The sequence below is a fragment of the Cetorhinus maximus genome, unplaced genomic scaffold (assembly GCF_964194155.1).
Source record: "Cetorhinus maximus unplaced genomic scaffold, sCetMax3.hap1.1 HAP1_SCAFFOLD_762, whole genome shotgun sequence".
Classification (NCBI taxonomy): Eukaryota; Metazoa; Chordata; class Chondrichthyes; order Lamniformes; family Cetorhinidae; genus Cetorhinus; species Cetorhinus maximus.
The window spans coordinates 139,672-162,121 of NW_027596704.1; positions in this window are offsets into that span (position 1 = coordinate 139,672).

A 22,450-nucleotide genomic window follows, 5' to 3' on the forward strand; every position below is an offset into this window, starting at 1 on the left:
CATAGAGGCTTGTATCATTCATTCATTCATGTTCCACACACACTTCTGCTTCTCAGCTCTTGCGGGATAGTTTAATCTTACTTGCCCACTCAATATTGACTAAATAAAGAGTTCTGCCACTGGACTTGTTGAAGATGGTCTTATTGACTGACATAAACATAAATGTTGCTACCAATTACAAGCAATGTACCAAAACACAAATGCTGCACCAACCTTAGGAACTGTGCATCAGAACCAATCTCCCTCCATTAACATGACCAACATCATGACTTGCCCCAACAGCTCTGCCTCACTGAGATACATGGCTGTTTTGATATTGGGGTTTTTGGTACGTTTTGCACAAGTACCACACCCCACTCACATTTAGGCCTTCTACAGTATTGTTCTTCAGTACGGAGATGTTTGTTCTAATTCTTGAATTCCGGTTCTGGAGTTACAAATTTCTCCCCACCCAGGGTAATAGACCCAAACAGCCACAAGGTCTACTTATTACAAAAAGTATTGATTCAGTTGCAAAGCACAGACCTTGAGCTGGAATCCCCATCTTTGTGTGTAAGTCGTTTGGTTGGCAATTTCAAATATCTGTATTGGTCGTTTTAAGTCGTAAGCAAATCAAGTAGCCATTGCTGCCCACATTGACCAATTTTCTTAAAGCCATTAATTCCTTTCCCGCAGCTCTCCAGAACTTTAAGAATCTTTTCTGCTTGTGAAGTTTGACGGGTGGAACTTATTGTTATCTGAAGTTCAGTTCTAGCTGACTTGTTTAAGTCAAGTTTTGATAAATGAAGATGACAGTGGGGCTCAGGGACTTTACCACTGGCTGTTTTGTATCTGTTGGAGTATGAGGTTTTGTATTGTTTCAATGGGGCAGTGTATGTTGGGTAAACTCCCAGTGGATGTTGGGTAAAAGATAACCCTCAGATTACTGCGCAGTTACAACATAGCACACATCAGCAGCCTTGCTTTCATAAGAACATAAGAAATAGGAGCTGCAGTAGGCCATTCAGCCCTTCAAGCCATTCAACAATATCAAGGCTAATCTTCTACCTCAGCAACACTTTCCCGCACTATCCCCTTATCCCTTACTCCCCTTGGCTCTGTCTTGATTGTACTCAATGGCTGAACATCCACAATCCCTTGGGATAGAGACTTCCAAAGATTCACAATCCCCTGAGTGAAGAAATTTCTCCTCTTCTCAGTCCTAAATTGCTGACCTCTTATTCCGAGACTGTGACCCCGTGTTCTAGATTCCCCGGCCGGGGGGAAACATCTACTCTGTCAGGCACCTTAAGAATTTTAAATGTTTCTATTAGGTCACCTCTCATCCTTCTAAACTCTGGGGAATATAGGCCTCCTCTATTCAATCCCTCCTCATAGGAACCAGTCTAGTCGTCCTCTCTCTGGTCATCCAAAATGTCATTGCCTCCTAGTTCTATGCACATCTATCCTGAAGTCCACTTTTCGAATCGAGTGACTAGTCCGACTTCCATCCTGCTGAAAGTACCAAGACATCCCAGGGTAATGACATGAGTGTGGCTCTAACCCTGGTGCATCACGCCTCCTTATCCTGCTTCAGACAGCATCTGCCAGGCACCACCAGGGGTGAGCTCCACCCTGTCCGATTTTCCCATGTTCACTGCACCAAGGCAACCCAGAAGCCCCAGATGCAGGAGCAGAAATAACTGTCCTATGAGTGTGTTGGGGGTGTACTTGCTACAGAGGGCAAATTTGAAAATGAGCAAAATACACTGGTGATGGAGAAACCACTTCTTGCTTTGGAGTCAGGTTGTGGAGGTCTCCCTTAACTGTAGCGATAGACATGAGTGTACATACGTGAGTGCATTACACACTTGAATATGCATATGTGCACACATATGTGCTCACACTCACACTCCTATTACACACACAAGCCCATTATTACCCATCACTGCAGCAGCTGCTTGTATAATTGTCAGAAAAAATATATATAACTGAAGCCAGTGCAGAAAAGGAAGATACACAATGTCATAAGGTTGGGGCTAAAAACTGGTAAAACCTCCCCCAAAAGCCATCGGTGTAGGAATGTTCTATTGTTAAATGCTTCAGACTAGTGCAAGTTACTGCTCCAATGTTATGTTAACCCTAGGAATTAAAATTGGACAAACATTTTGTTTTATCACTTATTTATATTATGTTTTGTGAATGTGAATCTTGTACCGCTTCTTATCAATTGTCATTAAGAGGATCTGTAAGCTCTTATTAAAGCTTATTTCAAGACACAATGAATTAATCCTTGTATTATTCTCCTCTTCTTTCCATGCCTAGAGATACATGAGGCAGACAAAGACATGTGCTTACGCATGGTTCCATAGCCAGTTTTTCCTGGAACAGGTCGCTAACCTGTCGCCAGAGGCTATAGTTTGAAGGGTGCCACTCTGCATCCTGGCTGACCAGGAGACTCTCCCATTCTTACCACCTGCTGTAGGCATTTTGGAAGGATTTACAGGTTGATAGTTAACCTGTTTGGCCGTGTTATGAATGCACTTCCAGTGGCTAGCAGGTTCCAGAGCGGGATTCAAACCTGGAGCTTCTGGCTCAGAGGCAGGACCAATCAAAAGACCTGCCCTCTGAGTTATTAGTGAAGTTAAATATCAATTTTTTTTGCTTTGCAATACAGCTTGATGACAATAGGCCAGGTATTCACCAGCCAAGACATCAGAGGTTCATTGACCCATTATTCTCTTACAGAGTAATGCCATGCTTCTGCCTTTTTTTATTTGTGGAGGTCACAGCATTTGAGCCCTTAGTGGCTTGTCAACCACATTGTGGTGAGTCTGGAGTCACATGTAGGCCAAATTTCCTTCCCTTAGGTCATTATTAAACCAGATGGATTTTTACAATAGTTTCATGGTCATCATTAGACTTTTAATTCCAGCTTTTTTTTTTATTGAACTCTAATTTTAACATTTGTTGTGGTGGGATTTGAACCCTGGTCCCCAGAGCACTACCCTGGGTATGTAGGGTACTAGTCCAGTGACAATACCACTACACCACCACCTCCCCTATTATTATATGATAGTTCAAGACACAATCCAGAGCTCTAGAGTCACAAAAATCAAGGCTGACACTCCAGTGCAGTACTGAAAGGTGCCGTCTTTTGGTTGAGGTGTTAAACCGAGGCCCCTTCTGCCCTCCAGGTGGACATGGATAGTCCCATGGCATCATATCAAAGAAGAGCAGGAGAGCTCCCCCCAGTGTCCTGGCCAACATTTATCCAACATCACAAAAAAAAACCCAGATTATCTGGTCATTTATCATTTACTGGGGTTTGTGGGATCTTGCTGTGTACAAATCGGCTGCTGCATTTCCTACATTACAAGAGTGAGCACACTTCAACAGTGTTCATTGGCTGTAAAGTGCTTTGGGACGTGCTGGGATCATGGAAGATGCTGTAGAAATACAATTGCCTTTCTTTTCTCCCTTACAGGATAGTGGGATAACTGGCCGGGACTTTCCGCTCCCGATCGCAAGGAGGGGGTGGGGGGTGGGGGGCGGCATTGGGGGTTTGAGAAGGCCCAAAACTGGTTTTACAATGAAGTAACTGTGCGCTTGGGTGGCAGGTAATGTTTCTCGCCGCTGAACGCCGCGAATGTCATTAGCATAAATCCGCATCTCATTATAATGCCTGCTCGCCGGAGTCACCCCTCCATGCCGGATTAAGAGCCCACGTTGCAATTAGAACAACGCGTTTCACAACAGGATTTAAACAACGTGCAGCCGGCGACACGCACCTCGCTCCTGGCCCCGAGGTGAGTTTGCACACCTTGCATCACGCCGCGCTCGCTGGGGTCAGTGCCAAGCTTTGCAGGCTGCACCACATGGGTTTAGGTGGGGGGGGGTCTCAAAGCAAGTCTCTGCAGACGCCACGGCAGGGTTAAGGTGGGGGTGGGTTTTACTGTGCTGCAGGGCAAGGGCTCCATTTGGGGAAGGAACCTGGCAGGACTGAGGGAAGGGAGGGGGCTGCAGGGCAAGGGCTCCATTTGGGGCAATGAGTGGGGAAGGTTGCGCTGAGACGCATGACTGGAGGGTGGGGGCATTAAAGGGTCACCCAACTGAATCGATCATTCCGAAATGAGGGCAAGAGGCACAGCCGAGACAGGTTAGCAGCTGTTTAATTGACATGCAGGGAGTCAGTAAAGTGAAGCAATAAGGCCTATTCTTGCAACACTGATCCCTCAAAGTGGCAATGATTGTTCCCCTAGTTTTAACCCCTCGTCTGCAGCCTTCAAATTTACCACAGTATTATGGAACTGCAGAACTATTGGGCAACTGGACAAGCTTGGGAACCCCCTTGGAAACATGGCCATTCACCGCTAGCGGAGGAGAGGCCCCTGGACTCCCTAAATTAATCTCATGTACTCACTGAACCTTAACCCTCATGTTCAGTCCAAACAGTGCAGTCTTGGACTGGAGGGAATGATGATCACAGCGCCTGAGCTGAAAGTGGAACATCCAGTCACCTAGCCAAAAACTGCTGCCGGTTGGTCATGTGGGTGGTGGACCCTGCACTGGGCATCGTATCAGGGGCCAGAATTCTCTGGCATGCGTGAAAAGAGCTTTCTGGTTTCCCACAGTTACGGGGTGCCGTAGACTGCTCTCGTGTGGCTATAATAGTTCCACGGCAACAGGCAGCCAGACAAAAACCGGAAAGGCTGCCACCCGCTCAATGTGCAGCTGGTGCGCGACCATAACAAACTTATCATACAGGTGTGCACCAGATTCCCAGGTAGTATCCAAGACTCGTGCATCCTGAGTAGGTCTCAGATCCCTGACATCTTGGAGGGACCACACAGGATGCAGGATTGCCACCTCAGGTCAAGGGTTACCCGCAAAGGATGTGGCTGATGACGCCCGTGCGGCAGCCTCAGATTCCTGCAGAGAGAAGGTACAATGAGGTTCATGCCACAACCCAGACGCTGGTGGAACACACCATAGGGATCCTGAAAATGCAATTCTGATGCCTGGACAGATGTGGCTGAGTTCTCCAATACACTCCCCGGAGGGTCTCACGCATTATCGTGTCTTGCTGCGCGCTACACAGCCTGGCGCTACAAAGGGAAGAGGACTTAGGCGATGGTGGGATGCAGGAGCTGCACATCTCTTCCAGTGAGGAGGATCTTGAATGGAATGATGGTGTTGGGGACCTGGAAGCCAAGGATTCAGGTGAAGGGGCCAGGCGAGGCAGGTGTTCTCGTGAGGCCCTCATTGCCAGCAGATTCCAGGAGGATGATGACAAGATGCGCTGAGGATCCTCCTGGACAACTCTCCTCCATCATGGGCTAGCATGACCACCAGCATAGCTACTCCTGTAATTTCACCCTCGAACTTCCAGATGACAGCGCATCATTGCACAGAACACCCACATAGCCCTGATGCTGTGAAGGATGAGCAAGCCTGGAGGGCATGTGTCCAGCCTGAGAGGAGGTACTACCTGCAGGAGGGCGTCACAGCATCAGACATCAGAAACTGCTGCCCCTTCACTTGTCCATCCAACATCCCAGTCGTAACCTCCAAGACGCAGGGACACCTGCACGATCCTCAGCGGCTTAGTGTCTGCATGCCTTCAATCTGGCAAGGCTCCTCATGGAGATCTTTCAGCACCAAAGCAGTCATGCACTGTGTGTTACATCGATAGAAACATAACACATACTGCTGCCGTGACTGCACTTAGAGATGACTCAGCTGGCTGTGATACACTTTCCGAAATGACTGTGACATCTGCAGTTAAAGTTCGGGATCCTGGGCTGCATTTCTCCTAACCCTACGATGGAGGCAGAGCGCCTGAGCATGACGAGGTCAGACTCTTGGCTGCCTGATATTGAGATGCCCCCATTTACACACAGCCAGTGTGTCCTCATGGCCAGCCCTGGCCCTAGCGAAGTCCAACATGATCAGAGAACATGAAGCCCTCAAGGGCACATGCCAGTGCTAGTGAGGAGCGCTGTTCTGCTTTGTCACATACGCACTCCTACCCGTTTGCATCCCTCCACCTTGTCTGAAGCAGCAATGTGTGATTTCCAGAGCATGCCTAAAGGTGGCTTTGGCCTCCAGAAATCACCATTTAGAAGTAGCATCAGTGTCAATGTGATGGTACGCACACCACTGTCTGCCAACTTAGTGACGAGACCCTTCTCCCCGCAATAGTCATAACCACAGGGTGAGAAACGCTTAAGGTTAGACATCTCAGCACCTGCACACAAATGTGCCATTGCTTTGTCACCTTGAGGTGGCAAGGTTTTTTTTTGAAAAATATACTTTATTCATAAAATATCTGGAAAAACATTACAAAACATTTCAAAATCACCATCACAAAAGTACATTCAGATTCAACTTTTACACATGGATCACAAGGTGCATCAATACAATTAATGAATATTACAATCATTTCAATCTGGTCAATGCAGACAATCAGACAATGGTATTGGAGTTATCAACATACATCAAATTGCACTCTGAGCTGCTTCAATACAATTATAATACAATTAGTATTCAATGCTTACATTCCATTGTGAGCTGTACAGCCCGAGGGGCTCTAAACAGTTCCCAGCCCCTCGGTGCACTATGGCAGAAAGGTCTTAGACAGCGACCTTTCCCCATTGCACCTTTGCGGTGGCTGCCCCAAGCTTTAGTGCGTCCCTCAGCACATAGTCCTGGACCTTGGAATGTGCCAATCTACAACACTCGGTCGGGTACAACTCTTTGCACTGGAAGACCAACAAGTTTTGGGCAGACCAAAGAGCGTCTTTCACCGAGCTGATGATCCTCCAGCTGCAGTTGATGTTTGTCTCGGTGTGTGTCCCTGGGAACAGCCCGTAGAGCACAGAGTCCTGTGTCACAGAACTGCTCGGGATGAACCTCGACAGAAACCACTGCATCTCTCTCCAGACCTTCTCTGCAAAGGCACAATCCACAAGGAGGTGAACAACGGTCTCGTCTCCACCACAGCCACCTCGAGGGCAACGTGCCGACGGGGTGAGACTCCTGGCGTGTTGGAAGGATCTGATGGGGAGGGCCTTTCTCACCACCAGCCTAGCAAGGTGCTTGTTGGAAAGTTCTGGCGATGAGGCATTCTGCCAAATGATTTTGACAGTCTGCTCGGGGAACCATCCCACAGGATCCGCCCTCTCCTTTTCCCGCAGGGCCTCTAAGACGTTACGTGCCGACCACGGCCTGATGGACTTGTGGTCAAAGGTGTTTTTCTGCATAAATTTTTCCACCAGGGACAGGTGGTACGGCACGGTCCAACTACTTGGAGCGTTCCGCGGCAGCGTGGCCAGACCCATCCTTCGCAACACCGGGGACAGGTAGAACCTCAGCACATAGTGACACTTGGTGTTTGCGTATTGAGGATCTACGCACAGCTTGATGCAGCCGCACATAAAGGTGGCCATCAGTATGAGGGCGATGTTGGGCACGTTTTTCCCCCCTTTATCTAGAGGCTTGTACATCGCGTCCCTGCGGACACAATCCATTTTCGACCTCCAGATAAAGCGAAAGATGGCTCGGGTGATCGTCATCGCGCAGGAGTGTGGAATGGGCCAGACCTGCGCCACGTACAGCAACAGCGAGAGTGCCTCACACCTGATGACCAGGTTCTTACCTGCAATGGAGAGGGAGCGTCGCTCCCACATGCCCAGTTTTCTTTGCACCATAGACAGTCGCTCCTTCCAGTTTCTAACGCATGCCCCGGTCCCTCCGAACCATATCCCCAGCACCTTCAGGCCATCAGCCCTGACGGTGAAGGGGACAAAGGATCGGTCAGTCCATTTCCCAAAGAACATGGCCTCGCTCTTCCCACGATTTACCTTGGCTCCCGAGGCCAGTTGGAACTGGTCGCAGATGTGGATCAGTCTGCGCACCGACAGCAGATCCGAGCAGAAGACGGTGACATCGTCCATGTACAGGGAGGCTTTGACTTGAGTGCCTCCACTGCCTGGGATCGTCACTCCTCTTATGCCCGGATCCTCCCTGATAGACTCAGCAAAGGGTTCTATGCATCACACAAACAGTACAGGGGAGAGAGGACAGCCCTGCCTGACTCCAGATTTAATAGGAAAGCTGTCTGATTCCCACCCATTGATTGAGACCGCGCTACTGATGTTAGTGTAGAGCAGTTGGATCCAATTGCGAATCCCCTCCCGAAACCCCATTTTGGAGAGCACATCCACCATGTAGGTGTGCGATATTCTGTCAAAGGCCTTCTCCTGATCCAGGCTGATGAGGCAGGTGTCCACACCCCTGTCCTGCACATAGGCAATCGTATCCCTGAGCAGCGCTAGGCTGTCAGAGATCTTCCTGCCGGGCACAGTGCAGGTCTGGTCAGGGTGGATCACCAATTCCAGAGTGGACTTGACCCGATTGGCGATGACCTCGGACAGAATATTATAGTCCACATTCAACAGTGAAATGGGTCGCCAATTTCTAATTTCCTCCCTTTCCCCCTTGTGCTTGTAGATGAGGGTGATGATGCCTTTCCTCATGGATTCTGACATTCTGCCGGCCAGGAGCATACTCTCGTACACTTCTAGCAGGTCTGGGCCCATCCAGTCCCGCAGAGCCGAATACAACTCAGCCGGCAAGCCATCACTTCCGGGAGTTTTACTCTTCTCGAGGGTCTCAAGGGCCTTAGTCAGTTCGTCAGGAGTTAGCAGTTTGTCCAGGCTCTCCCGTGTACTGTTGTCTAAGACCTCCGTGATAGAGGACAGGAAGGACTGGGAGGCCGTGCTGTCTGTGGGCTTCACGTCATACAATCCGGCATAAAAGGATTTGCTGATCCTCAGAATGTCGGACTGCGATGACTTTACTGAGCCGTCTTCTTCCTTCAGGCTGCTGATCACTGAGCTCTCTCTGTGTACCTTTTGGAAGAAGACAAGGTGCTCCCACTTTCTGCTGAGCTCAGCAGATCGACACTGGGAATGTCGGAAACCTGTTTGGCTGAGGGCAGTGAACACAAGCTCTGAGTATGGGCTCACATCATTGTAACCCTGCCGAGAGACAGTGGGCAGATGGAATTGGACAGTACATAAGCCTTCTCCATGAAATAGCACATCTCTCCTTAAACACCACACCTTCACCTGTCCAGAATGCAGACGGGATAGGAGCACACCCCTGCCTCAATTGTTCAGAGCCAAAAATGCACATGACAGCACCCTGCGAGGCACGGAACGAGGCTCATTCCACAAACACATTTAACGTGAAGGTGCAGGCATTACTGATATTGAGAGTGATGTTGAAACGGGACAATCACTGTAGCCAGATGGTAGCACACTGCACAGAAGAGAGGCCCAGGATAGAGACAATTACCATAAGTGTGTGCAGGAACCAAGGTATCACACGTAATTGACAGTAACACAGCTCATCATAAGAAGGAGGCACGGACAAGAGGAGACATGAAATGATTGTGAGTCTATTTACATTTGTGAACATTAGATATGTGTGGTTAACACCCGTACCAAAGTTGTACAACTACATCTTCTTCACTTTCCTTACCTTGCTGCTACGTCTTGGTTCTCCCCTGACATCCACAGTGGAGGTGGAGGCAGCCTGCTGACTCTATGGCCTGTTATCTGGGATGACCTTGGCGGGCGTACTCTGGAGAGCCGAGACCTGGTGGGCCCCAGCCTGCTTTAGGTGTCCTGCTGTGGGGCAGGTCATCCTCCTCGACCACTGGAGCCGGAGGTGATGGGGTTACAGGAAGAGGAGATTTGGATTGGCCAGACACTCTCAGAGTTACCTGGATGCATGGCTTCGGGGCGTGAAGCAGCTGGCCCACTTCCCTAAGGGTGGCTGAGGGCTCCTGGCTGACTCCTTGAGGAGAAAGGGCAGCTGGAGTGAGAGCGAGGTGCCTCTTGCATAGACACTGATGGATGCCACCAATGGTTACAGCGGTGGAGTGCAGCTCTTGCAACATTGTGGGACCAATGTCCTGGACCAAGGTCTCCACGAAGGCTGCCAAACTGCCAATGTGGACCTCGGTGCATTGGCATGTCTTCATTATTACCTCAGGCTGAAGGCAGAAGGATCCTCCATCATGCATTGCAATCTGAGGAGTGCGGCTGACATCCCTCCCTGATGTTCCCATGCTTGTCTTTGCAGCTCCACCAACTGCTTTAGGACTGAGATCGGAGGCTCCTCATTGGACTCAGACTTAGCAGAATCGTGGCCTCCAGCAGTCCTCCGAGTGCCAGCGACCTCTGGTGTCCCTACCTCTGCCGGCTGTGGAGCAGATGGTGTGCTGGGCTCACCAGATTGTGACCCCGAGGCTGCACTAGAACTAGGTCCCACCGAGGTGTGTGTCTCTGAGCTGGTGGAGGGTGTGGGTAAGCGCTGGGGTGGGTCTTCAGTTTCCTCAACCGAGGTGTCTTTGGGGCTGGAGTTGAGGGGCTGGCCCTCGGCAGCTTCCCATAGGTGCCTACAAAAGAAAGGAGAGACAATTACTGAATGGCAGGTGACTCTGAAACTGGAGAAATCACTCAGGGTATGGTTGTCTGATGGATGTTCTAGCGCGGGATCCTCACTTGGGCGTGTGCCGCCGACCTCACCGTCAGCGCGGGCATGGTCAACGTCCTCTGTGGCCAGCTCTATGCCTCTGTCCTCAAAGTCCATGAGAACCTTGATCTCGGGAACTCCGCCCATGGTATGGGACTTCTCCTCCTTATTGTGAGCCTGCTTGAAGACAGATGGAGAGAGTATGAGTAAGACACGTGCGAGGGCAGATGAATGCCTGGGTGTGTGGGTGGCGATTGGAGCCATGGACAGAATTAGATGCAGAGGAGATGCAGCCAGATGGAGGTGTGAGGGTGTGTGAGAGTGAGTGGTGATGTCCCTTGAGGTGGCAGCGAGTGAGATCCTTGTGAATGTGTGATGGGCTTGTGAGTGTGCGAGTTGAGTGGGATGAGATGGTTGGACTTACCTTGGTGGAATGGAGAAGATCATTCATCCTCTTCCTGCACTGTGTGGATGACCTCTTCTGCAGGGCGTTTGACTACCTCTGCGACCACCACCCAAGCCGAATTGGTCATTGGCGGCCAGAGCTGCAGGCCTTGACCGCGTTCAACAAGCGCTCCAGTGGGGGGGGGGGATCACTGAATTTGGGTACAGCATGCTTTCTGCCTTTGGGAGCCATTTCTTCACTGGAGCTGCTGCAGAGAGTGTGAGCACTATGCAGGGGCACTGTTTAAATATGGCACCCAGAGTTAGGGAGCGTTAAGATCACAGCGGGTCAGGCGAATCAGACGCCGCCCATCAGCGGAAAGGCGTGTTCCCCGTGGATGAATAATTAATCCGCTGCAATGCGGACAATTCACTGCGAAAAGCCGCCATTACGGCCGGTGGGTGCAATGCCATTAACGGACTTTGTGAGTCTCAGGGAAAATCCTGGTCATTGTTTTTGGAATCACGTAAGTTATGAGGGTTTATTATCAATTTTGAGCCCCAAGCCATGACCTAATGGAGAAGACCCTCTATATAACCTGCCCAATTTTCATCTCTTTGGAGTCAATGGTTTGGGTTCCACAATGGACAAAAGTCTGGTCAGATTAATGGCCAATGTGATCAAGAAGGAGGTTCTGGGGACTACATTAAGAAGTCTGCTCCAACATTCCCTTACGTTTTCATGTTATTTTCTCTTCTCATTTTCTCCTCTTGCCAGCTGTGCAACCCGGCTCCATCTGTGCCAACCCCAGCTGAGAAGGTGCGTGTTTTGCCCCCAGGTTAATGCCACAGCGAAGGCGGATTTTTTGGGGAAAATTAGTCTGAAATGAACCTCTGTCCAATTTTCCTTCCTTCTCCATGGTGAGATACCTGGATAGAACATGGCCTTAGCAAGACAGAGGAGCTGAGAATGAGGACTCAGTGTGGGGGACTATGTCCAGATATATGTACAACTCCTGTGGTGCTGTTCATTGGACCCTCATCTCTTCTTTCTACCTCCCACATCAAATTTCGCCAAAAACCTTCATAAACTCAGTAGTTGATGCCTTTGCATTGGAAGACACAGAAACAAATGGGACTAAAGATTGATTTCTGTTTCAAAAACCATTCCTGGACAACATGTTCTAGAACCAGAAAGAGTGGCAACTTTGGGAAGCAATGAGATTGAGAAGTTTACCATAGCAATCCCTGGAGAAGGAGACTGAAAATATTGCATTCTTCCATGGGAGATATTCAGCAATATTCAAGTTCTGTACTGTTTTGTCTTGCATTTGGGTCTTGGTTGGGGTTTCTTAGGCTTTGTCTGTTACCCTAAGAATACTACCATAGACTATTCCACGTAAAAACCATTCCTCTTTATTTACAGATGTATGTACATCTCCATGACTCTACACGAGGTTGTACTTCTGCTTCCCATCAGAGCTCAGTTACTTAATCATGTGACATTGCTTCATAGTTACATCAGTAGTTATATCAGTATCAGGTGCTCCTAACGTTAACCCTTTACTCTACACGTATTACCAAGCGACTGCTTGATCTAGTTGTTATCAGGAGGTAAAATCTTTCGCTAGATTCCCTGGTATGATGGCATTGTGTTTTGGAGTGAACAATGACCACAGTGTCAGCCAATGAGTTGGAGGTGAGGCAGGACTTAAGGTTTTAATCTGTGGGAGTCTCCGGACTTATCACTGAAACTTCAGCAAATACAGACCTCTGATTACAGGAGGGGAATTTTTCCAGCAAATCGCAGTGTGCTGAGGATTGTTGCCTAACATAAATCTGTTCGTAAAGTCAAACCCAGGTAGTCTCCAGACGTGATTGATGAGGGGATCATCCAATCATCTCTATTCTGGCCAGGATTTAGTCACTCTACACAGTCTAAAAAAATACGTGACAAGCCAAAGAAGAAGATTCGGAGGGATGAGGTTGAAGGAGGTGGGTTTCAAGGAGGATCATCACAGAAGAGCAGGAGATGGGCACGTGGTTTAGGGAAGGGAATCTGGAGCATGGGGTCTAGGTTCCTGAAGCCATGGCCGTCAGAGGTGGGAAGAATGCTGGGGGGAGGGCATGGGGTGCACAAGGCCAGAGTCTGAGGGGTGGGGATTTTGGATGAGGGGGTGGTTTGTGTGGGGTTGTAAGGCTGGAGTGCTGAGGTCATGAAGAGGATTAAAAGATTAGGTATTGACATTTTAGGAGAATAACATTTCCTCTTAATAATTATATTTTTCTTTTATTCATTCATGAGATGTGGATGTCACTAGCTAGGCCAGCATTTATTGCCCATCCCTAATTGCCATTGTTCAGAGGGCATTTAAGAGTCAACCACATTGCTGTGGGTCTGGAGTCATGTGTAGGCTAGGTCAGACCAGGTAAGGACAGCTGATTTCCTTCCCTAAAGGACATTAATGAACAAGATAGGTTTTTATGACACTCAGCAATGGTTTCATGATCATCATCAGACTTTTAATTCCAGATTTTTAATTGGATTCAAATTTCACCATCTGCTGTGGTAGGATTTGAACCCAGGTCCCAAAGCATTACCCTGGGTCAGTAACCATATCACTATGCCACCGATCATTTTGAAATAGAGATATTTTACAAGCCTCACCAGAAAAATGGATTTGTTCCCTTTCGACTGAATGCATTTAGTTTTTGGCAGAAAATCCTGAATATGTCCTTTCCTTCAAGTCCAAGAATTAATTTAGGATCAAATTTGGAAAAGTTCCAACATTCCTTTACTGAGGAGCAAAACACCAGCAACTGAAACAACCAGGGATAAAAGAACCCATTGAAGTGTATGGGAGGATGAAGAAAATCCTCTTTATAAACAAGCAACCAATTCAGAGCATCAGAGGGTAAACCAGAAGTGGAATTTCATCACTAACTTTGTAATGATTACGTTAATAGATTTTTTTAAAAAAGGGATCTTTCAGAGATTTTTGGGCAATTATTCTTGGCTCCCAGCTACTGATGAGTCCTTTACCAAAACATTCCTGGGTAACTTTAAAATCTAGGCTGACACTCTAGTGCAATACTAAGGGAATGTCCGCTGTCAGAAGTGCTGTATTTCAGGTGTGATGTTGAGCCCGGGCCCTGTCTGCCATCTTGGGTTGGTTTAAATGTTTCTGTATCGCCATCTTGATACAGAACAGGGGAATTCTCCCCAGTGTCCTGGCCAATATCTACCCCTCAGTCAACATCACTAAAACAGGTGACTCGGCCATTATCACATTATTGATCGTGGGAGCTTGTTGTGCACAAAGTGGCTGCTCTGTTTCCAACATGGCAAGAGCGACTACACTTCAAAAGTACTTCACTGTCCATAAAGCACTTTGGGACATCCTGAGGTTAGCTACCCAAACCCTATTGATGTGAGACCTGAATCTACAACCTGCTAACTCTGCCTGACGAGAGAGCTTCCCACTGCACCCCAGCTAACGCATTATTAATGAATTCTGAAAGCTAGGATGTGCCTACCTGCAACCAGAGATAAACCAGAGCAGAAAATAAAAGCACGCAGAAACAAATTTTAAGAGGCTGGATGGTTTGGCGGTTAGAAATCGCTTCGGTGCTTGAAGTTTTAGTTGATTAAAAGTATCAATAAGATTTCTGTGCTAAGGGAAAACCTTTATTTTAAACTTTCTATGATGGGTAAAGTTAGGCACAAATCTTCCCTTCTGGGTAACAAGCAAAGGGAAACCTTCCTAACTGCCTCTTCTAATTATCCCAGAATGAGTGGAAACTTTGGGCTTCCCATCAGACCCCAGCACTGGTCTCAGAGCTTCACCAGTCATCACTTCAGGCTGCATGACGCTCGATGGAAAGTGACTAGACTGCATTGTTACATGACATTAGTAACTGGTGGGCACTGCCCTCAACCAACTTAAGAACTAGATCAGGGTGCAGTTGAGGTGCAAGCTCGATTCTGTCCATTCACAGAATCTGCTTGCCTTGCGGCTACCTCCCGTCCCCTTCCAAAGTAATCATAGAACTATACAGCTAGAAGGAGGCCACTCCACCCATTATGCCTGTGCTAGCTCTTTGAAAGAGCTACCTGAGTATTCCCACTCCTCCGTTCTTTCCCCTTAGTCTTGCCTTTTCTTTTCCCCTTTTCAAGTATATTTCTAATTCCTCTGAAAGTTGTTGCTGAATCTGCTTCCAATACTCTGACAGGCACTGCACATCAACTTGCTGTGCAGAAGAAACTTGCCTGATCCCCTCAATGGTTCTTAATTATCTCAAAGACAATGGAGGAAATGCGACTGCCAAAAATGCGCACAGCAAGCCCCCAAACCAGCAATGCGATAGTGACTAGATAACCGTTGGTTGAGAGATAAATCTTGGCCACAACAGCCTGGAGGATTCTCCACACATCCTCGTTCTTAAATCCCTCCATGTCTCTGTCATCTCCTCCAGCCCCGCAAACCTCCAAGATATCTGCACTCATCTCATTCTGGCCTCTTGAGGACCAGTGATTTTAATTACTCCACCATTGATGGCCATGCCTTAAGCTGCCAGGTTCTATGCTCTGGAATTTACCCCCTTAATATTCCCACCTCACTCTCCTCCTTTAAGATGCTCGTTGAAACCTATGAGTTTGACCAAGCTTCTGGCCACCTGCACTAATATTCCAACAACTGTCTTCTGTAGATGAATAATAATGGTGCTGAATATGTATAGCCAAGAGTTTGTACTGATAATATTGTCACAGTGTGAGCAATGTGGAATGTTTCTCAATCTCCAAATATCCAAGGCTGTCACTGTGGTAAACTTCACTCCCCACAGTGGTTTTCTCAATTCATTAGTGCAAAGCTTGACATTAAAAATCTGGCATCTGCAATTGTGTGAACACCACAGAGTTCAGGCAGATGCTCGCCATGAGCATTGAGTCACTGGTACGAGTGTAAATTCTGCAGCTTAGTACACAGGGCTCTGCTTTATAATCACACTCTGTTCAGCCAGAGAAATTCTGACACCATTTGAGCTGTCAAGTTACAGCTTGTTAATGATGTCAAACGTGATGGAGCTGAAACTCATGACTCGCTGCCTCTCTGCAGTAGGTCCAACATACCTGCCATGTAAGGAAGGGCGAAGTAGCTTTCATTTATATAGCACTTTTCACAACTCTGGGATATTCCAAAGGACTTTGTAGCCAATGAATTACTTTTGATGTGTAATGACTGCTGTAATGTAGGAAAATTTAGGGAATCGTTCTTCAAAATGTAATCAACACAAGGAATAAAGGGAAATAAATTCCCTGTTCACATATAGGAATCCCATCCAAATAGAAGTGACAGTGTTTTCCAACCCAATTTTGCAACCTTGTGCGCATTGTGTCAAAGGGGACAAAGAGGTTTTAATCTTCCAACTTTTTTTTAAAGTGAGTTTGCTTGTATATCTTTGGATATCTGCGCTTTATTGGCACCTCAAAAACACAAAAGTAATGAAAGTAAACAACAGAACCTGTTTCCTGTGACACATGGCAGCCACCATTCTGTGTGGACCTTCCTCTGCCACAATAAATTGTGAAGTACCCAAGAGCGCTCGAAGTCTATGAGGAAATGACCTAGGTTTATAATCAAATTAACCACACCACATTAGGGACAATGGGAGCGGAAATCATTTGCTAGCTGGATTGCAAACCAAATAATAATTTGCAAAATACATGGAATTTAAAGCTGTATTCATACAACACAATAGACTGGAATGAAGAAGGTTAAAAAGGTAAGGCTGGGCAATGACGCTTATGATGCTCTCAGAAATATTTTAAGTGCTTCAGATAATGAATTAGCTCCTGGAGTGGGATAATTGTCATTACCTACAGGATAGCTAGACACTAGATAGTTAGGTTTCTACTGAGATCTTCAGATATTATCTTTGTTGGTCATACTGATGCGTACCATGGAACCTCCAAGGCCGTACATCTTAAACATCTACTCCCACCATGGCTGCAGTGTGCGCTATCTACAGGATGCTTAAAAAGCCAAGGTTTCTTAGGCAGCACCTACCAAGCCCTCAAACTCCTAGAAGAACAAGGGAAGCTGGTGCATGGGAATACCGCCACCTCTCAAGATCCTTCCACCCACTCTCCCCAGCTCCGCACCCCCCTCACCACCACCACCACCCCCCCCACCCCCCTCCCCACCCCCACCCCCACCACACCCCCACCCAACAACATCATGCACCTTCCTAACATGGACATATATCCGCTGCTTCGTGCCAATGTCAGTCACAGCTCAGTTGGGAGTTCACATGTCTCCTTCTGTCAGAAGACTGTGGGTTGAAGTCCCGCTGCACAAATCAAAAAACCAAAGCTAAAGCTCCAGCGCAGTACTGAGGGTGTGCTTCAATGTTGGATGTGGTCCCTTCAGAATGAGATATTAAACTGATGCCCTCTCAGGTAAAAGATCCCAATCACTGTTTTGAAGAATGGCGTTGAGATAGAGGATCAGCCATGATCATATTGAATGGCGGAGCAGGCTCAAAGGGCCGAATGGCCTACTCCTGCTCCTATTTTCTATGTTTCTATGAACAGCAGTGGAGCTCTCCCCAGCTTGCTGACCAATATTTTTTCCACAATCAACATCCCAAAGCATATTAACTGGTTGTGATCGCATTGCCATTTGTGGGAGCTTGCTGTGTGCAAATTGGCCACTGTGTTTCTGACATTACAACAGTAACTACACTTCAAAACTACACTTCCTTGGATGGAACATGCTTTGGGAAGTCCTGTAATTGTGAAAGGCGCTATATAATTGCAAGTCAATTTTCTCCTTCATTGTTGCCATGTCAAAACCCTGGAACTCCCTACGTAGCAGCGCTGTGGGAGCACCTTCACCGCATTAACAGCAGCAGCTCAAGCAGAAGGCCCAAGTCCATGTCCGCAAGGGCAGCTAGGGATGGGGAATCAAGGTTGACCTTGCCAGCAATGCCTATATGTCGAGAACGAAGAACCAAAATTACAAATCTTCACTGCCTGGGTGGTAATCTACTAGTGCAGATTGCCTGCTTTGTAAAGAACTCATCTGATTTTTAGTGCTTTGTGATAAATGGAGTGAAGTATACAAGATCCTGAATGGCCTTGACAAGGTGGACGTTGAAAGGATGTTTCCTCTTGTGGGTGAGTCCAGAACTAGGGGGCAATGTTTTAAAATTAGTGGTCGCCCTTTTAGTACAGAGGTGAGGAGGAATTTTTTTCTCTCTGAGGGTTGTGCGACTTTGGAATTCTCTGCCTTGGAAGGTTGCAGAGGTGGGGTTGCTGAATATTTTTAAGGTGGAGGTAGATAGATTCTTGTTAGGCAAGGGAATCAAAGGTTATGGGATTAGATGGGAATGTGGAAATCGAAACACAAGAAGATCAGCCATGATCTTATTGAATAGCGGAGCAGACTCGAGGGGCTGAATGGCCTACTCCTATTCCTGTTTCTTATGCTCTTATGAAAATTGGATGGGTTTTATAATGATTGCTCTGACAGATTATCATAACTCCACCATTAAATAATAAATTGTTAATCATACAAAATTCTGAAGGGGCTTGACAGGGTAGACACTGCAAGGTTGTTTCCCCCTGGTTGGGAATCTAGGATATAGGGGCACAATCTCAGGATAAAATGGGGTCAATCATTCAGGACTGAGATGAGGAGAAACTTATTTATCCAAAGGGCTGTGAAGCTTTGGAATTCTCGACCCTAGAGGATTGTGGATGCTCCATCATTGTGGATATTTAAGGTTTTAATTAATAAATCCAATCGGGAATTCAGAAGAAACTTCTTTAGTCAGAGAGTGGTGAGAATGCGGAATTCTCCAATAAGAAGAAGTTGGGGTGAATAACATGGATGCATCTCAGAGGAAGCTCACTAAACGTTAGGGAGAAAGGAGTAGAAGGTCAAGTTGGAGATAGGAAGTCATGTGATGGAACTTCCAGGAAGATGTCTAGACAGAGTTGGCAACCACACCAAGAGGCAAGGCTGTCCTAGCAGCTGTGAAAAAAACTTCAACCAACAACATGGTCCTACACATGTCATAGGTAGACGAGAAGAACTCCAGCTAGACGTCATCCTTTACTTGTACACAACAACAACTGATATTTACATAGCACCTTTAATGGGTCAAATGTTCCAATACACTTCACAGGAGCATTATAAAACAAAATATGACACTGTGCCACATAGGGAAATGGGGTCAGATGACCAAAAGCTTGGTCAAATAGGTAGGTTATAAGGACTATCTTAAAGGAGGAAAGAGAGGTGGGAAGGGCATTCCAGAGCTTAGGGTCTAGGTAACTGAAGGCATGGCCACCAATGGTGGAGCGATTAAAATTGGGGATGTTCAACAGTGCAAGGGTGGGGCATTATATGAGTGTATATATCTTGAAGGGTTGTGGGTTGGAGGCGATTACACAGATAGGGAGGGGCAAGGCCATGGAGGGCTTTGAAAAGAGGGATGAGGATTTTAAAATCAAGACTTGGCTTGACCAAGAGCCAATGCCAGTCAGCAAGCACAGGGATGATAGGGGAGCTAGTGCGCGTTAAGACACAGGCAGTAGAGTTTTGGATTATCTCAAGTTTACAGAGGGTAGAATGTGGGACACCCACCAGAATGCATTGGAACTGTCAAGCCTAGGGGTATAAAGGGCATGAATGGGGGTTTCAGAAGCAGGTAAGCTGAGGCAGGGGCTAAGTCAGGCAATGTTACGGTAGTAGAAATAAACAGTTTTAATAATGGTGTGGATATGTAGTTGGAAGCTCAACTCAGAGTTAAGTGTGATACCAAGGTTGCTAAAGGCCATGTTTAATCTCACACTGTTACCAGAGAGAGGGATTGAATCAGAAACTTTGGAGCTGAGACCAAAAACAATGGCTTCAGTCGCCCTAATATTTAATTGGAAGAAATCTATTTACCTATTGATTTATCTATTTTACTGCCTGCTGCTATTATGCTTTAAGCTATGCAGATTTTCTGATACCCGATTGTGATATTTCATGATATGTTCGAATGTCATTAAAAGGGTATTAATCACTAGGGGTCCAATGAATCACTCATAATAAAATCTTGTGAAACAAAAAACATTTTAATATAGATGGCCTTGAAAATATCTGGTGAACAATCGATCATTCAGTGTGTGAAAGCTCTGGTCGCCACAGGAAATATTTTTGCTCTGCAATCACAAGAAAGATTTATAGAGTGAAGCCCATTCCAAACAGCTCTACCTTGGCTAATTCATTATGATCGGAAGACCCTTTGTGGTATTTGATAATGGGACTTCAGAATTTGGTTGGCGGTTTAATCAGAGGAAGGGTGGAGGGCGGAAAGATTGATCTTTGCAAAAGAAATGCTGCCTCTGCTTGGTACACATGTCAACGCACGAGGTCTAATGAAGAATGGTACAGTGATTGAGGGAGGGCCAAGGGGAGCAGAGGAGGGGTGTTTTGTGAGGCTATGCTCAATGAGTGTGAGCAGGGGTGGGGGTAAGAGAATTGCAGTCTTCCCTCTAGGCACTTTACAGCCTTCCAGACTGAATATTGAGTTCAACAATTTTAGATCATGAACTCTCTCCTCCATCCCCACCCCCTTTCTGTTTCTTCCCCCTCCTTTTTGTTTTTTCCAATAATTTATATAGATTTTTCTTTTTCCATTATTTTTAAATGTATTTCCACCCATTGTTTTATCTCTACCTTTTAGCCTTTTTAGTATTCCTTCACCCCACCCCACCCCCACTAGGGCTATCTGTACCTTGCTTGTCCTGCTTTCCACCCTTAATTAGCACATTCCTTAGATAATATCACCACCTTCAACACCTCTTTGTCCTTTTGTCTGCGACATCTTTTGGTTATCTCCACCTATCACTGGCTTCTTGTCCCAACAACCGCCCCCACCCCCCACCCCCCTCCCACCCCTTAAACCAGCTTATATTTCACCCCTTTCCTATTTTTACTTAGATCTGTTGAAGGGTCATGAGGGCTCGAAACGTCAACTGTGCTCTTCTCCGCCGATGCTGCCAGACCTGCTGAGTTTTTCCAGGTATTTCTGTTTCTGTTTTTGCAGTCTTCCCCCGACAGTTCCAGTCAGGTCATTGAATTTTTTTCCGACACTGCAGCCATACCCTGACTGCTAGGCTCCTTTCAGACAGTGCGTTCCAGATCTGAGATATCTGCGGTCCTCCATTTCTGGCTGCTTGTGCATCCCCAATTTTAATCGTTCCACCATTAGTAACCAGGCTTTCAGCTGTCCAGGCCCCAGGCTCTGCAAATCCCTCCCTAAACCACTCGGCCCCTCTACCACACTTTACAGCATCTGTTAAAACCTGCCTCTTTGGCCAAGCTTTTCATCATCTGCCCTAGTATCCCTATGGCTTGGCATCATATTTTGTTTTATAATGCCTCTGTGAAGCACCTTAGGATGTTTCATTGCTTTTGCAACACTATATAAATACAAGCTGATGCTGAAGTTAATTGTATAACCATTTTTATACAGAAAAAGAACTCATTGTGTTAAAGGAGGCCGCTGGATTTTGCAGTAACGTGGAGGGGGTGGGTGGTGGGGGCTAGGAAGCAAAAAAGTTTGAGAGCCCCTGATCTAGTGCATGGAAATAAATGGCAGCTTGACTTATTTTAGAAATGTCGTTCCTGAATTGCTGAGTTCGTTGGTGTTATAGCCATCCTATGCCAAGTCATTGTGTCTGTGTTCGTTTCAGTGCAGGAGTTTGGAGTGATTAACCATGTTACCCATTAAAGTTTCCCTAGGGTCCGAGAATTTGTTAAAAAGAATTGTTGGATATGCTGCAAATTTCCATTTATGCCACATACTAAGGCAAGTGAGCAATAAAATCTATAAATGGTTTCCGAAAGTTGCACATTACATTCCAATCCTTTGTGATGTCCAAATATGAACTATTAACATGACCTTAACAGCAGGGCCAGATTATTCTGGGTGCAAATCTATTCCAGTTGTTTAAACCTAAAAGGCACAGAAACACAGGGACATGAGGAAATTGCAACCAGATTTTCCCTTATTTTTCAAACGTAGGCTAAACAAGGCTCCATTAAACTTGGAAGCCCAGCCACTGTTTACACGAGAAAATTGGAGTTAAATTAAATAATCGGGCAGTCTGAGTGAAAGATGAGCAGGGAACATGTAATAATTGAGAAATAACAGAGGAGAGTCCAGCATATTGTCTACATTCACTGAAAGCAGCGAGTGTCTGGTTTTAGGGGTTGGAGCAGGATCTTAGCCAAAAGGAATGAGTGAAGTTCTTTAACCCCTTCCTGTCCACTGACCTTCCTAGAATAAATTTGCTTTGTTTCCTAGGACCTGCGGGGTTGTAAACAAATGACCAGCAGATTAATATAAAAGGGGTGCTGTCCTTATGCACAAATGAAGTGTAACTTTTTCCTGTCCCACCCCGCCCATACTAGTTAATCTCCCCTGATTTTATAAGAACTGTGGAACTTTTTGGAAATACTCAACATCTGCGGAGAAT